Source organism: Mauremys mutica, chromosome 1 (assembly GCF_020497125.1).
Source record: "Mauremys mutica isolate MM-2020 ecotype Southern chromosome 1, ASM2049712v1, whole genome shotgun sequence".
Lineage (NCBI taxonomy): Eukaryota > Metazoa > Chordata > Testudines > Geoemydidae > Mauremys > Mauremys mutica.
In genome coordinates this window covers 181,354,586-181,368,756 of record NC_059072.1, presented here as the reverse complement: position 1 = coordinate 181,368,756, position 14,171 = coordinate 181,354,586, and positions in this window count along the sequence as shown.

Sequence of the window (14,171 nt, the reverse complement as noted above, 5' to 3'; positions counted from 1 at the left end):
CTTAGATGGAACGTCCCACATTGATTCTTGCATAGAAGTGATATTTTCTTCAGTTTTGTTCAGAAACTGTATGTTTTTTGGGGGAAGAGCACCACCCCAATGATGGCAGCTTCTGTGCAACAATCTTATCAAGGGTGAACAATGAACTCTCCTTGTTCTAAAAACCCTCGCAAATATGAGATGATCCTGTCATGCTGAATCTTGTATAAACAATCGTAGTGAACTATAAGGTCATTCAATATTGTTTGAAAGAAACAATGGACAGTGCCAAGAAAAGTGGTGAAACTCTAAAGTGAAGCATGATTGTTGTACAAAAAAAATCTGCCAACTGGAAACTGCATTTATGAGTATCTTATGTATGTGTGGCAGTCGAAACTTCCCACTGGGGAGGCCAACCCCCTACCCTGCCTCTTCCAGCTGACGTCACACCACTTCTGGCCAAGGCCACACTGCAGCTTGCTGCTCTCAACGCCCCTGTGGCCCCAGCCACGGTGGCGGGAGGACTGAAAGCTCAGCCCCTCCCGGCCATGGCCATGGAAGCGAGTTAAGAGCCTAGTCAGGGCCATGGGGTGGGGTCTCAGAGCCCCTACCACCTGTAGCCCTGCCCATGGCATGTACCCCTTCCTGCCCACAGCCCCATCCCATCCCTTCCCCTGTGGGCCTGCCCCTGTTCTGCCCCCACTCCGACACTCCCCCTTCAAGACCCCACCCCTCCTCGCTTGCTCCTTCCCCCACCCCACTGTTGCATCCCTGATACCAGAAAAGCTCTGTGCCCAGGGCACAGAGGGTGGGAAGAGAGAGCTTCTCCAGCCCCAGGCTATGGCAGGGGAAAATTTTTCTGTGGCCCTCAAATCCGCCACTGCCTCTCCTCTCCCCCAGCAGCATGAGGTTTGGGGAGCTTAGACTCCCCCAGCCTCCATTAAGTGCTTCCTATGATCTTAGGCAATGTGATTATAGAAAGGTTTGATAAGACCAGTGTAAAGCTTCAAAAGCAAGGTCTGAGTCTTGTCATTGCTATTAATTTGCTGAATTCCTTGCAAGAGTTTATCACAAAGCTTACAGTCTTCATTTTGACAATTTTGAAAAGAAAGCAAAAAAAAAAAAAAGGAAGTGATGTTGATGAGCCCTACCATGAAGAAATATTATAGCACTGTAAAGCAAAAATGTCCAGATGGCAAAAGTGAGACTATACTTTGAGCAAGAAGGAAATTCGAGGTTGTGTGTTTTTATGTTATCCTTGACAAGCTAAGTGTGGAACTAAAAAGAAGTGAATGTTATGCTGAACTATCCATAAGGTTTGGCTTCCACATCTCTTGATCAAGTACGAAGTGAGGAGAAGATGAAAACATTACTTGATACTTATGCATATGATCGAAAGCCTGAGCTTTTTGCCAAAATGAATCAATTTTCAGCATGTATAAGGTATGACATGCATAATAAGAGCGCTACTGGAATCCAATTTCTGCACAAAGATTTGAATAATATTTTCATTGTGTTGAAACTGTATTTAACTGTACCCATTGCCAACTGTGAAGCAGAGAAATCTCTTCTTAAAGCTTGCCTTAATAAAAAAAATGTATTCGGTCAACTATGAAAGAAACGGAGCTTAGTGTTACATAAGAACATAAGAATGACCATACTGGGTCAGACCAAAGGTCCATCCAGCCCAGTATCCTGTCTATCGACAGTGACCAATGCCAGGTGTCCCAGAGGGAGTGAACCTAACAGGTAATGATCAAGTGTTTTCTCTCCTGCCATCCATCTCCACCCTCTGACAAACAGAGGCTAGGTATACCATTCCTTACCCATCCTGGCTAATAGCCATTAATGGACTTAACCTCCATTAATTTATCTAGTTCTCTTTTAAACTCGGTTATAGTCCTAGCCTTCACAACCTCTTCAGGCAAGGAGTTCCACAAGTTCACTGTGCACTGCATGAAGAAGAACTTCCTTTTATTTGTTTTTAACCTGCTGCCCATTAATTTCATTTGGTGGCCCCTAGTTCTTATATTATGGGAACAAGTAAATAATTTTTCCTTATTCACTTTCTCCACATCACTCATGGTTTTATATACCTCTATCATATCCCCTCCTTAGTCTCCTCTTTTCCAAGCTGAAAAATCCTAGCCTCTTTAATCTCATATGGGACCCGTTCCAAACTCCTAATCATTTTAGTTGCTCTTCTCTGAACCTTTTCTAATGCCAGTACATCTTTTTTGAGATGAGGAGACCACATCTGTTCACAGTATTCAGGATGTGGGCGTACCATAGATTTATATATGGGCAATAATATATTCTCTGTCTTATTTTCTATCCCCTTTTTAATGATTCTTAACATCCTGCTTGCTTTTTTGACTGCCTCTGCACACTGCTTGGACGTCTTCAGAGAACTATCCACAATGACTCCAAGATCTCTTTCCTGATTAGTTGTAACTAAATTAGCCCCCATCATATTGTATGTATAGTTGGGGTTATTTTTTCCAATGTGCATTACTTTACATTTTTCCACATTAAATGTCATTTGCCATTTTGTTGCCCAATCACTTAGTTTTGTGAGATCTTTTTGAAGTTCTTCACAGGCTGCTTTGGTCGTAACTATCTTGAGCAGTTGAGTATCATCTGCAAACTTTGCCACCTCACTGTTTATCCCTTTCTCCAGATGATTTATGAATAAGTTGAATAGGATTGGACCTAGGACTGACCCTTGGGGAACACCACTAGTTACCCCTCTCAGTTCTGAAAATTTACCATTTATTCCAACCCTTGTTCCCTGTCTTTTAACCAGTTCTCAAACCATGAAAGATCTTCCCTCTTATCCCATGACAACTTAATTTACATAAGAGCCTTTGGTGAGGGACCTTGTCAAAGGCTTTTTGAAAATCTAAGTACACTATGTCCATTGGATCCCCCTTGTCCACATGTTTGTTGACCCCTTCAAAGAACTCTAATAGATTAGTAAAACATAATTTCCCTTTACAGAAACCATGTTGACTTTTGCCCAACAATTTATGTTTTATGTGTTTGACAATTTTATTCCTTACTATTGTTTCAACTAATTTGCCCAGTACTGACGTTAGACTTACCAGTCTGTAATTGCCGGGATCACTTCTACAGCCCTTTTTAAATATTGGTGTTACATTAGCTATCTTCCAGTCTTACTATCATGTCAGTTGAATGGGATTTACTCCATACACTGTCATTTGAGGTGACAATAACTGAATATGTGGCAATTAAAGCTTGCAAGATGCAAGTTTAAATATGCAGCATTTCATTGGACTCAAGGTTTTATGTTTATACAGTAAGTATATAACTTGTCATCAATATTCTTTTTACATTTATTCAGTAATATACATAACTTGTTGATGGTCATAAGCTGGGTACTTTTTTGTTTTCATTAATACCATGTTCATGAAAAGAGGACATCTGAAAAACATTAGCCTGAGGTCTCCAATCTCATTAATCCTATCCTGCACAGAGACAGTTCCTGTTCCAAAAGAACGTACAGCCTAAGAAAACTGTATTCACCATTGCTTCCATATCATAAATTTATAAGTCACACACTTTTCATTCCTTGTGTCATTGAAACAAGAGATATGGAGCAACAATGGAAACCTTGATAGGATACAAAGATAGTTTTAGTAACTTCTCTCTAGTGAGATGTGGATGATATGAATCATCTGAGGTCCCAACAGTTTGTCCCTCTATGAATTAAGGAATGCATGCATTCTTTTCTTTTTCACCTCTACAGATCCTGCAAATATTAATCCATTATTCTTCATGTTTTACCAAGCAGAGGACTGATATTCTTCAACATATTTATGAGTGAACTGAGATGGAGAAAAGAGAGAGTTGGGAATATTTGCAGATGACACTTTGTTTAGGATAGACAATACAAGGAAAGAGTAATCCCAGAAGGACTCTGCCAAACTACCACAGGTTTTTTGTATCAGAGGGGTAGCCGTGTTAGTCTGGATCTGTAAAAGCAGCAAAGAGTCCTGTGGCACCTTATAGACTAACAGATGTATTGGAGCATGAGCTTTTGTGGGTGAATACCCACTTCGTCGGATGCATGTAGTGGAAATTTCCAGGGGCAGGTATATATATGCAAGCAAGAAGCAGGCTAGAGCTAACGAGGTTAGTTCAATCAGGGAGGATGAGGCCCTCTTCTAGCAGTTGAGGTGTGAAAACCCAGGGAGGAGAAACTGCTTTTGTAGTTGGCTAGCCATTCACAGTCTTTGTTTAATCCTGAGCTGATGGTGTCAAATTTGCAGAATAACTGAAGCTCAGCAGTTTCTCTTTGAAGTCTGGTCATGAAGGTTTTTTGCTGCAGAATGGCTACCTTTAAATTTGCTATTGTGTGTCAAGGGAGATTGAAGTGTTCTCCTACAGGTTTTTGTATATTGCCATTCCTAATATCTGATTTGTGTCCATTTATCTTTTTACATAGGGACTGTCCAGTTTGGCCGATGTACAAACTGGACAGTCCCAATACGTCTGATATTCTATAAGGTGCCACAGGACTCTTTGCTGCTTTCACAGGTTTTTTGTAGCTATGGCAACTTGTGACTGTTTAGGGTCAAACTTATATATGGTGCAGCCCTGTGTTTCAAACAGGTAAGTAGCTGGGACCAAAGTAGTTGGTGCTGGTCATGCAGAACCACACTTCATAATTTAATAATTTATTTCCACACTATGTTTCACGTCTGTGATGTTAGTGACCTGTGCTCCCTATTCAGCCAGTCATCTCATGCATTCATAAAAAGCAACTGCCTTCTGAACAATGCCAATTATGTCCATTGTTGCCCCTAGCACCCGTTTTACTGAGATGAAAAAATGTAGACTGAGCATGTGACATACGAGTCCGTGGGGATTAGCAATGATGTATATTGTTTTCATGCTGCTGAGAGCACCGGCATTATGCTATTACTCACCGATAATGATCCATTTTTGTGGCATCTGCACCTCATTTAGATGGAGTGTTTGTCCACATCAGCCATACCCACTAACCCAAACAATGAACTTTTTTTTTCCTATTTGCTGTCTTTATTTTCAAAGTTGTAGGCATTTTGGAGATTGCTGAATTATCTATCATTGTTCACTAGCTTCAACATATTGACCAATATTCCTCTTGCTTTATGTTTGCCGGTATCACAGCTTTCATTTTACACTTGATGGGCTATGAGTCTCCCTCTGCATATGTGACCATGTGGTGTTTGATGATAGCACTTTACCAATTACTGCTCACAGCTGTAGGTCTTTCCCCAATGGCATTTTCTTGATGTGTAGCACTTACGTTCTTTTTTCAGGGCATGCGCCATACTGACTGTGTTACAAACAGGTTATTGGAATAACAAAATGACATGGCATCCCAATTTTGTCTACCATTTCTTGCAGATCTTTGCCACTTACATGACTTTTTTATTTATAGCTAAGGGAATGTATTAACCGAAGATTAGAAAAATGAAGGAGAAATCCAAGAATGAACCACAGACATTTACTGACTGATTGTGAAGTAGCAAATATTAGTTTCGGGGTAAATGATCCCTGTAAGATATATGCCATAGGAAGGGGCAGGACAGAGCCAGAATGGGGGCAGGACACCCCGCTATGCTGAAGTGGTGCACCTGTTACTGCAACCCTTTATAGAGGGCACATTTCTCCCACCATGCTTGGCTCCCACCTGCAGGGCATTGTTCCCACCATGCAGGGCAGAGCTATGTCCCACCCTCTGTCCCCTTTCTTTTGGATGCCAGATGTCACCATGTATATAGGAATCACAAGTCCCAGTGGTCTCCTGACCAGAGGGACTGCAATTCAGCATGGTCCTTACACAGGTGATAGATAGGACATGCACACTGTCTCTCACACAGTTCACATGTAAAATGGTCAAGCAGAATCTGGCTTTTTATAGTCAAGCGATAAGACAGCATGAATGTAAGTCATGATGAGATGGATGAGTTTATGTAGAAGAAAAGGAACTCAGTGAAGATATGAATATCTAAAAATATAATTGTATCAGGAGACCATCTACTGATTATGTTATAAGGAAAATGCTTCACTAGTGCAGTTAAAGTGGCATTATCTCAGATTTATCTAAATTGGTTTCATAACCCTACCATACATACTGTAATTGTTCTATTTTTATTAGCATTCTGATAGTTTTGAGAGACCAAGAAACAAGATTAAAAATATCTCCATAAGGCAATGTTGTATAATCAGGAGGCCTAATTTTGCCCCTTACTATGCTGGTGTAAAAAAGGAGAGAATCGGGTACAGTATATAAGGGCTGAAACTGAAGATGGAGCACTAGAAGGCTCCTACACTCTAAGAAAGTGTTATAGCCCTCATTACTGGTATCTGAGCGCCTCTCAATCTAGAATGTATTTATTCCCACAGCAAGCCTGTGAGAAAGGGAAATATTATTATCCACATTTTAAATGGCTTACCCACAGTCATACAGGAAATCTGAATTGGGGCATTTAGATTCTGGTTCAATTTCCAAGTTCCAGGTTAATGCTCTAATTGCTAGACCATCCTTCCTTTCCACAGTGGCCTTATTACAAAGCCCAAAGTAGTCAGTAGAGTCTTTCCAGTGACATCAATGGCCTTTGGCTCAGGACCAATGGTAGGAAGTTGAGTCAGAACTGAAAAAAAATGGTAAAGGGGGAAAATGGTTCTTTAGAAAATGAGTAACAGAGTCAGTTCTATAGCCTCTCTTACTACTGAGAGTTTGAAAAGCCTGTGTTCAAATGATTAAGTGACAAATTTATTACAAAGTGCATCTCATTCATTTACCGGAAACCTCTTCACTGTACCTCCTAATAAAAAGTCAGCTGTGAGTCGGAAACCAGAGGTAAGAAAGTACTAAGAAACCCATCATTCCAATTAATATTCGAAGCTGAGGGATGATTGTTTACAGCTTGTATTTTGTCAGTCTAGACCAGTGGCTTAAAACCTTTTATTGTCTGTGACCTACAAAAATGGATGAAAAAAAATATCCAATGACCTTCTGCATTTGGGCCATTATAGGTTGATTTTTCAGGCTTTTTGTGGATGGGCATGGGAGGGCTTATTGCTGCTTGGTGGGGGCGCTAGTAGAAGAGGCTTCTCTCCAGCATTGTCTTGTCCCTCCACCCCTGCACTAAATAGCATGTAGCTGCTCCAAGGGGCTACATTTCTCCTAGCATGGAATGAAGCACTGCATCTGTGAAAGAGGGCAAGTGAGAATGGGTGGGGGAGAAGGCAGTGGACTAGGGTTTGTTGTAATAACTGGGCCTACAAAATTACCCTAATTGTGAACTCAACTGTAAGAAATGAGTAAAAGTATATAAAATGTCACAATAATCTATAATAATAAATGTTAATGGGGAAAGGTGCAAAAGAGAGGCAGCAAGACTGAAATAATACAAACAAAAAGGCATACTGACATAATTCAACGACTGTGTTAAGATCAAACTTGGTAAACACAAAAGTGAGATTGGAAATGAATAGACCAAAATTGGTTTGTCAGAAATTAGGCCTAAGTGGTGCACAAAATAATGAGGGGATGAGCTATTCTGCTAACAACTGCTGCAGTGAGCTTTACCTTTCATGGCTGCCACTCCCATCATCTCCTGGGACCCCAGTATCTACTCTAACATGGGCCTTCATGATCCTGAGAAATGTCCTGACCAGATTGAGGCAGAGAAAGGGACCCAGGTGACATCACCACTTCCAGCGGCTTCATCTACTGCCCACACACCACTTGGGATGTTTGACTTTGTCACACGCACCACTTTGACTGTCCATTTCCACACACACACACACACGTCTTCTCTTTCATATCCCTCTCCTTTTTTCTTTTGTCCAATAAGATTCTGGCTTAGCTAGCTATGGCAGCACTTTTTACCAAACTGCTCTAAGCCTGTGACCAAAGAGGCAGCTAAAAGCAGTGCCCTAAGCAGCCGAACACTAGTAGAAAATTTGCCAGGTCTCAGTGGCTAATAAGACCACCTGCCATGCCTCTCTTTCTCCAGAAGTGAGATTTCAAGCGAACATCGACACCAGAGACAGAAGCTGCATTGTTTTTCTTTGCTGTTCTTTTATTTCTCCTTCTGGTTTTGTCTTTTAGGAAATGGGATCAGACTTTAAACAGCAGCAACAAAGGCAGCTCCAGCTCATCTCAACTAACTTCTTCTCTTTCCCCTAAAAAGGACAATAATAATCATCTTCAGTACAATTTAAAAGATTCTCAGACAAGGGTATGTTTTTTTTTCCTTTCTAAAGACTCTCTTCAGCTAAAGAGAAAGGTAATAAGGGATGTATTTTTAATAAATTGTAAGAAAGATTACAAATAATGTGTTTGCCATGGTACTAAGCAGGCTGATGTCTCTGCGTACCAAATGCTGTTTAACACTATTCAGTGTGGGACAGTGTCAGGCTCATGTTAACAGCTTTTACTGTTTGGGCCCATTTATTTCATCTGAATTAATACAACAGGGTTGAAGCAGAAGTAAAGAGACAGGAGAGGGAGCAGGCTGCTCCTTCATTCCAAACTTCCCTGGGGTCCTAATTTTGCTGCTTTCTGAGCCATTATAGTATTCCTTTGCAATCCTCTTCCACGCAGTGTACTCTACCTATTGAGTATCACTGGTCAAGGTAATTCCTTGTCCACTATACATATTTTGGATCATATTAAGACCTGGTGTAACTATATGTAATTCTTCCAAATCTGACCCAGTGAGGCGGTTGTAAACTGCAAGGGAAAGCAAAGCCTGTAGTCTCAGTCCAGTTCATTCACTTTGTCAGTGGTGTGTATCTTCAGACTGTTACTATTACTTAAGAAATGGGATGGGGAGAACAACTCCTGACTGAGCTTTTAAAAGGGAGTTAATGTTTAAAAACAGCCAAGATGCACTTAGTAAACTGAGTATGATGGCCTGGGTGGAGGTGAAAAAAGAGGTTTCCTCTGAAATTCGTCCACTAGCACTCCAGGGAAGAAAATAGCAGTTTCAAGTTGACTCTCTTGAACTTGGCTGCCCTTTCAGCAGTACTTTATGGCCTTAAGCTGTTTTATGCGCCACATTTCGTTTTTTACAAAAACTGAAATGAGTTGAAAGTGACTGTTGGATGATAAACTGCTATTGGCAAGAGCTGCCAAACTCAAGAGGTAAAATGGAGAAAAGAGTTCTAAAAAGTTCAGCAAAATGGTTCTTCTAACTCAAATGGTTTACTACTATCACATGTTGCTAAATCTCCTTTAAAAAGTCATTCATAGGCCATACTTGAAGAAAAAAATATTGTAACTAAGCAAAGATACTAATAGATTAAGTTTCAGAGTAGCAGCCATGTTAGTCTGTATCCGCAAAAAGAACATGAGTACTTGTGGCACCTTAGAGACTAACAAATTTATTTGAGCATAAGCTTTCATGGCCTACAGCCTACTTCATCGGACTCATAGACTGGAACATACAGCAAGAAGATATTTATACATACAGAGAACATGAAAAGGTAGAAGTAGACATACCAACTGTAAGAGGCCAATCAATTGAGATGAGCTATCATCAGCAGGAGAAAAAAAACTTTTAAAGTGATAATCGAGATGACCCATAGAAGGTGTGAGGATACTTAACTGGGGAAATAGATTCAATTAGTGTAATGGCCCAACCATTCCCAGTCTCTGTACAAACCTAAGTTAATTGTATCTAATTTGCATATTAATTCAAAAACAGACTCCAAAGAGAGACTGCTGAACTTGAAGTTTTTTTTCTTGTAAAATTTCCACCTTAAGTCTGTCACTGAGTGGTTAGAGAGGTTGACGTGTTCTCCCATTGGTTTTTTAATGTTATGATGCCTCATGTCAGATTTGTGTCCATTTATTCTTTTGCATAGAGACTGTCTGGTTTAGCCAATGTATATGGCAGAGGGGCATTGCTGGCACATGATGGCATATATCATGTTGGTAGATGTCCAGGTGAACAAGCCCCTGATGGCGTGGCTAATGTGATTAGGTCCTAAGATAGGTTCACTTGAATAGATATGTGGACAGAGTTGGCATCGGTCTTTGTTGCAAGGATAGGTTCCTGGGTTAGTGTTTATGTTCTATGGTGTGCGGTTGTTGGTGAGTATTTGCTTCAGGTTGGAGGGTGGTCTGTAAGCAAGGACTGGTCTGTCTCCCAAGATCTCTTATATTTCTAGAGCTAGAAAAATTTTAAGTATTTTATACTGCAAAGCAACTGAACTTATAATTATCTATCAAAAAACTCAGGTTGAAAGCTAGATCATTTGCAGCAGTGCTATAGCTACATTAAACATGGCCAAACAAGGTGTTTTCTTTTTAATGTGATAGTTCTCTATTAACATGCCATGAACTAGATGAATCACTGGTCTATAATTAAGCTATTGAAGGAAAATATAAATGGATACATCAGATATGTCTCAAAGCATTCTTTTTCAGAGTTTCTTTTTTAAAACATAGCTGTTTAGAATTTAAGGATGATCATAAAATCAGAGCATGATAGAGTCAGAATAATTTCAATGAACAAATTCTAGGACAGAAATAACTAACCAACCAGAAGCAGCTCCAGACAGAATAAAACCTCATACAATATTATATGTAGGAACTTAAATCTGTCATTCTGGTAGCTGTTCTGTTTGGAAAAGCAAATAACAGTGCAAAAAATAAAGCTTTTAATTTCAATGGAAGCTTATATCCAAAACACAAAGGAAGATAAGGCAACCAAATCTGGGCTCCTTGTTAAACACAAAATGGTAACAAGTCTAACAAGACCAAGGAAAACTTGTAGCTAGTAAACACAGAATAAAACTACAGTTCAGGAAAATTGCTTAAGTATGTGCTTAAATCCCACTGGAGTTAAGCACATACTTAAAAGTTAAACATATGTTTAAGTGGAGCTCTAAGTTGGTCTTAATTCAGGTTAGGGTGTTTTAAAAGGGTGAATCCACAAGCCAACAGATGACTGCAAATGATTCAGTAAAAAGAGACTTTTCTAGCTGACAGAGGTCTAATAAATAAAGTAAGCCTCAGTTAATTGTAGCACTGAAGTCTATTTAGAGTTAAACACAGGATTATGTGTTTTGATTAACTGGAGCCTTAAATCTCAAAATGGAGTTACATTTAAGAAAAGAGTATAAGGGGGTAGATACCAGAAGGAGATTGTACAGGAACAATCCTAAATTGTAGAGGGGATAGCAGCACAATTATTTTGAGAGGCACTGGTGACTACCTGGATCAAAAACTTCTTTGAAACTGGATGTGAATACACTCTTCACTTAACACAGTGGTAAGAAACACATAAGGGAGCACACCTAATAGAATCTGCTCAGAAACTACCGCCATGTGGGAGGAAGATTCCATGGGGTATAGTGACCAGGGTGGGGGTGTGAGAGAGAGGGAAGGCAGGGCACACAAATTGAGAACACAGAACAGAGAGGCAGAGGCAAAAAGTGAGAAAACGAAGCAGTAGTCTGAACTGTGTATGATCCCAGAAAAGCAAAAGAGCACATGCTTTTGGGTTTGGTGTTGACTAAAGAGACTTGGATCTGTAAGCTAGAAAATGATTTTTGTTCTTGGTTCCTCCTGCATTTGGAGAAGCAGGACTTTGTACATTCTTTGTAAATAAACAAGATTGCATCAAAGAGAATACCACACTCCATCAATTTCTACTTCCAACTGGAACGTGCCCAAAGCCCCCAAAATTTGTTTATCCACTCAGGTCAAATAAGGAGCAATGGTACAGGGTCTGATTCTCAATTATGATAATTCCCCTTTACACCACTCTAGCAGCATTAAGGGGCCTTAGTGTAAATGAGACTAAGCTCAGCATAAAATGCTGTAAGTTAAACAAATTACAGAAAATGTGACATGTCCCTTAAAAAATACAACCAAAAAAAGATAAACTTTAATAAAAGGCCTTTACATACTGGGAAAAGAAATAATAATAAGTCCTGCTTTGCCCATATTCAGATATGGTAGATCCCCAATATACTTTCAGATAATTTCTGTTGGCCCTAAAAAGGTAACTGTTTTCTTAAAAAAAACAATAGCACCAAATAATTTTGCTAGTCCTACACATGCTACAGCTAAGAAATATTATATATTCTAGCAAGTAATGTATAAGTCTATTAGGCTCTCAAACAATAAAGTCATGGGAACTTTAATGGTAAAGATTTGGGACAGCTGCATAGTCCATTTTCAGTTAAAATGCCATCTCATAGTCCCCATTTTCTCACAATTCCTCAGCAAAGCCTGTTGTGTTGTAAGACATCTTGCCACACACACACACAAAATCTAACTTGTATCTGTAAAGGTACACAATTAATCAGTCACCAATACCTCAGTATGAATTCCAGCAACCATTCTAAAAACGAATAATGTAGAATTACTGAATTGGGAAATCCTTATGTAGAACCTGTTGTCCTGATTAAGCGTTCTTTTAAAAGCCAGTTACTTACCTGAGAACAACTAAGACAAAAGAGATTATGCTCATTGCCTGCTCAGCTTTCCTGAAGTGTGTGTGTGCATGTGTGTGCCTAGTTTGGGCTCACAGTCAGAATGAGACCCCCCACAACCTCAAAGGTGGGGGAGGGGGCGCTGTCTGATCAAGCAGGAAGAAAGGTACCATGTCTCCTTTAAGTCTTCCCCATCTTCTTCCATTTGGGATGGGGCAGTATCATCTGAGCTGGGAGTTAGTCAGAGGGGCTCAAGTAAATCACTGGCTCCTGCGGACCAGGGAGAGAGTATATTCCTTGTCCTGCTACTAGAACCCTCTCTCACTTTTGCATCAGCAGCTCCTATGCTTGAGATCAGAGTAGGTATGGGTTTTGGGGTATGCTTTGGACATTTAAGTAGTCACCTTTTTGGCACTGAGAAGGATGTTTTCCCTCCAGATTGGTTAGGGCAGGATGATTTTATTTATATTTATTAGTTATTATTTTGCCTTCTTCACAGCAGCTCCAGTAGCTGATGGAGTAGGTCAGGAGCAAGGGTCAAGTTGCTACAACTTACCGGTGACAGCTTTTCCAGTGAAGGTATTCATTCCAGAGGAGGTCTAGTTACCTGACAAACCAGAGCAGGAAGTGTGCTTAGGGAGAAGCATCACCTTGAATAGCTGGGAACAGAGTTTGGTTCTTAACCTTTGGTACAGTTAAGAAGCCATCTCCTTTCCTGAACCACTTAACCTTCATACTAGGGGAGGAAGTGCCAGAAATGGGCTGAGAGCAGGTTTGGATGGGACAGCAGCAACAGGGGTTGGGGAGGTCTGATGGCAGCCCTCCCCAAAGAGGCAGAAGTGATTAAGGCAGAAATTACATGCTGTGTTTCAAGTTATTACTAGATAATTCCCAGAGGAGTTAATATTATGGTCTAATTAAACCACATCTCTCATATCTTGAGATTCTTTCTGCATATCCAGGACAATTCCTGCATGTACAATTGACTGTCTAGGTGTAACTGTCCATTTGTATGTGCAATTACCACAGCTGCATATGAAACTACAGTAAATGTTAACACGTGTATGCCCATTTTGCAGATGACAATCTGTCTAACAACAAAGGCCGAATCATAAAACAAAACAAATGGGAATGGTTATCTCCTTCATCACAGGAGCTAAACATAGTGATTTCAAGATTATATGGAGGCTATTTTTCAGACATCTGAAATTTGGCTTCCAGGAAATATCAGCAGACATGAGTGTAGAAAATGTCAATAACTGCAACACAATTATTTAATAATGCATCTTTGTCAAATAATCCTCAACAAAAGGTTACCCTCACTTCATTTCTCTCCTGAGGATCACTTCCTATCTTTCTGGAGAAAACCTATAGAATTTAATAGAATGAAACCAATGGGCATCTACAGAAATCACTACAAAAGCCTACAGGATTTAATAGCAAATGAGAACCTTTGAGTGGTTTAAAATAAATTATATAATCATATTTAATAACAGGGACACATTTCTATGTTAAATTCTATAGGAGGCTTAAAGATTCTAGAAAGGTTATTTTCTATTAAATCATTAAGATGTTTGCAAAAGGCTAATGCATTTCATTTAGTCTCTCCTCAGCTGTTGGCAAACTCTGTCTTTACATGTAGTTCAAACCTAGTTGCCATTCAGGCACCTTTTCTGCATATTGCTTCACATAAGGACCCTTCTACTTGCACAGAGGCCCTT